This window comes from Procambarus clarkii, chromosome 11 (genome assembly GCF_040958095.1).
Source record: "Procambarus clarkii isolate CNS0578487 chromosome 11, FALCON_Pclarkii_2.0, whole genome shotgun sequence".
Classification (NCBI taxonomy): Eukaryota; Metazoa; Arthropoda; class Malacostraca; order Decapoda; family Cambaridae; genus Procambarus; species Procambarus clarkii.
This window is the reverse complement of record NC_091160.1, coordinates 9,056,942-9,061,218: the sequence shown is the minus strand read 5'-3', so window position 1 is coordinate 9,061,218 and position 4,277 is coordinate 9,056,942.

The following is a 4,277-nucleotide window of genomic DNA, read 5'->3' as shown; positions in this document are numbered from 1 at the left end:
ACATCAAAGATGTTCTCAAAATCATAAAAGTTATTCCCAGAGCTATCAAAGTTAATCTCAGAGTTTTCCAAAGATATTCTCATGTCCACAAAAGTTATTCCAAGAGACGTCAAAGTTGTTTCAAAGACATCAAAGTTAATCTCAGAGTTATCCAAAGACATTCTCAGAGACATCTAAAGTTATTCTCTAAGACATCAAAGTTGTTCTAAGAGTTATCAAAAGTTATTCTCAGTCATGATATGTTATTCTCTAACTCACTTCCATTCATCAAAGACATTCTCTAAGTCCTGAAAGTTATTCTCTAAGACAACAAAGTCTTTCTCAGAGCTACCAAAGATGTTCTCTAAATCATAAAAGTTAATCTTAACTCACCTTCGTTCATTAGAGAAACTTTCCAATCCATATTCGTTGACCAGAGTTATTCTCAGAGTCATCAAAGCGATCTCTAATTCATCTTCGTTCTCCAAAGTTGTTCTCTAAGACACCTTCATTCATCAAAGAAACTCTCCTTCTTCCATCATGTTATTCTTTAAGACATCTTCAGTCATAAAATTTTCTCTCCAAAATGTAACTAGTTCAGCTTTTCATACCAAACCTGCATTTCTGTTAAAACATATTTTCTTAGTTGCTTTACCCTAAAACGGTTCTCTGAACTACACTGTTCAAACCTACGTAACCTATCCGCTCCACCCAATGTTACTTAGTTAACGTAACGTTCCTAAACCTAGCTTTACCTATCCTAACATACCTTACCTTACCTTCCCTATCTTACCTAACTTTACCTATCCTAACATAACTTACCTTACCTTCCCTATCTTACCTAACTTTACCTATCCTAACATAACTTACCTTACCTTCCCTAACTTAACCTAACTTTACCTATCCTAACTTAACTTACCTAACTTATTCTGCTTAACATAACTTACCTTACCTTCCCTATCTTACCTAACTTTACCTATCCTATCCTAACCTAACTTGTCTTACCTAACTTAATCTTACTTTCCCAAACTGATGTATCCTAACTTATCTAGTCCAACCAGACATGATCTAACTTAAGTATTCCTTCTTGTCTTTGTGTTTCGTCAATCATTGTCTCATATTCATTTACTCATTTCATTAGTTAATTTCTCAAATGGTCACTTATGCATTTCAAGTGCTATTTGTTAGAGATTGGATATTTAAGCATTTCAAAGAATTATAATTTCTCAAATGGACGTTTTTGCATTTCAAGTGCTATTTGTTAGAGATTGAATATTTAAGCATTTCAAAGAATTTTTGTTATATATGGGCATTTACTCATTTCAAGGGATAATTTCTCAAATGGACGTTTTTGCATTTCAAGTGTTATTTGTTTAAGATTGGGTATTTAACCATTTCAAAGGATTTTTGTTATATATGGGAACTTACTCGTTTCAAGGGCTAATTTCTCAAATGGTCATTTTTGCAGATCAAGTGTTATTTGTTTAAGATTGGGTATTTAACCATCTCAAAGGATTTTTGTTATATATGGGAACTTACTCGTTTCAAGGGCTAATTTCTCAAATGGTCATTTTTGCAGATCAAGGGTTATTTGTTAAAGTTCATCAAGTTGCCCATAAGTTGTATTAGTAGGTTCTATCTTATGTTCTTATTTCCCAACCCCTTAACCTAACCTCTTGTAATCTTAGTGTATTTAGTAGGTTCTATCTTATGTTCTTATTCCCCAACCCTTTAACCTAACCTTTCAGATGTAGTTTGTTGAATATATTATCCTTTTCCTAACCTTTCAGATGTAGTTTGTTGAATATATTATCCTTTTCCTAACCTTTCAGATGTAGTTTTGTTTCTCCTTTTTGTATATTTTTACCCAAACCCACCATCCCACTTAACCTTCTTTCCTTCTTTACTTTGTTTTCACATATAAGTTCATTCTTTATCATAGTAATAATAAAATTACAATAGTAAAGAATCAGATCTACTAAGACTTGAAATTGAGAAACAAGAGAGAGGGGGCGGAAGAAAATGGGACCAAAGAAGAGAGAATGAGAGTGTGGGCATGGGAGCACTAAGACTTGAATTGAGAAAAAGAAAAACTAAGTGAATGAGAGTGAGGGTGTGAGAATGGGAGCATTAAGACTTGAATTTGAGAAACAAGAGAGCATTTGAGCAAATGAGGGAGAGAGAGGGGGAGGAAGAGAGAGAATAAGGGAGAGAGATAGAAAAGGAGGGTTAGAAGGAGTAGGAGAATCAAAGTAAAGAAGGAAAGATGGTTAAGTGGGATGGTGGGTTTGGGTAAAAATATACAAAAAGGAGAAACAAAACTACATCTGAAAGGTTAGGAAAAGGATAATATATTCAACAAACTACATCTGAAAGGTTAGGAAAAGGATAATATATTCAACAAACTACATCTGAAAGGTTAGGTTAAAGGGTTGGGGAATAAGAACATAAGATAGAACCTACTAAATACACTAAGATTACAAGAGGTTAGGTTAAGGGGTTGGGAAATAAGAACATAAGATAGAACCTACTAATACAACTTATGGGCAACTTGATGAACTTTAACAAATAACCCTTGATCTGCAAAAATGACCATTTGAGAAATTAGCCCTTGAAACGAGTAAGTTCCCATATATAACAAAAATCCTTTGAGATGGTTAAATACCCAATCTTAAACAAATAACACTTGATCTGCAAAAATGACCATTTGAGAAATTAGCCCTTGAAACGAGTAAGTTCCCATATATAACAAAAATCCTTTGAAATGGTTAAATACCCAATCTTAAACAAATAACACTTGAAATGCAAAAACGTCCATTTGAGAAATTATCCCTTGAAATGAGTAAATGCCCATATATAACAAAAATTCTTTGAAATGCTTAAATATTCAATCTCTAACAAATAGCACTTGAAATGCAAAAACGTCCATTTGAGAAATTATAATTCTTTGAAATGCTTAAATATCCAATCTCTAACAAATAGCACTTGAAATGCATAAGTGACCATTTGAGAAATTAACTAATGAAATGAGTAAATGAATATGAGACAATGATTGACGAAACACAAAGACAAGAAGGAATACTTAAGTTAGATCATGTCTGGTTGGACTAGATAAGTTAGGATACATCAGTTTGGGAAAGTAAGATTAAGTTAGGTAAGACAAGTTAGGTTAGGATAGGATAGGTAAAGTTAGGTAAGATAGGGAAGGTAAGGTAAGTTATGTTAAGCAGAATAAGTTAGGTAAGTTAAGTTAGGATAGGTAAAGTTAGGTTAAGTTAGGGAAGGTAAGGTAAGTTATGTTAGGATAGGTAAAGTTAGGTAAGATAGGGAAGGTAAGGTAAGTTATGTTAGGATAGGTAAAGTTAGGTAAGATAGGGAAGGTAAGGTAAGGTATGTTAGGATAGGTAAAGCTAGGTTTAGGAACGTTACGTTAACTAAGTAACATTGGGTGGAGCGGATAGGTTACGTAGGTTTGAACAGTGTAGTTCAGAGAACCGTTTTAGGGTAAAGCAACTAAGAAAATATGTTTTAACAGAAATGCAGGTTTGGTATGAAAAGCTGAACTAGTTACATTTTGGAGAGAAAATTTTATGACTGAAGATGTCTTAAAGAATAACATGATGGAAGAAGGAGAGTTTCTTTGATGAATGAAGGTGTCTTAGAGAACAACTTTGGAGAACGAAGATGAATTAGAGATCGCTTTGATGACTCTGAGAATAACTCTGGTCAACGAATATGGATTGGAAAGTTTCTCTAATGAACGAAGGTGAGTTAAGATTAACTTTTATGATTTAGAGAACATCTTTGGTAGCTCTGAGAAAGACTTTGTTGTCTTAGAGAATAACTTTCAGGACTTAGAGAATGTCTTTGATGAATGGAAGTGAGTTAGAGAATAACATATCATGACTGAGAATAACTTTTGATAACTCTTAGAACAACTTTGATGTCTTAGAGAATAACTTTAGATGTCTCTGAGAATGTCTTTGGATAACTCTGAGATTAACTTTGATGTCTTTGAAACAACTTTGACGTCTCTTGGAATAACTTTTGTGGACATGAGAATATCTTTGGAAAACTCTGAGATTAACTTTGATAGCTCTGGGAATAACTTTTATGATTTTGAGAACATCTTTGATGTCTTGGAGAACAACATTGATGTTTAGAGAACAACTTTGATGACCAAGATTAACTTTAGATGTCTCTGAGAATAACTTTATAACATAGAAATTAACTTTAGATGTCTCTGAAAATAACTTTGATGACCAAGATTAACTTTAGATGTCTCTGAGAATAACTTT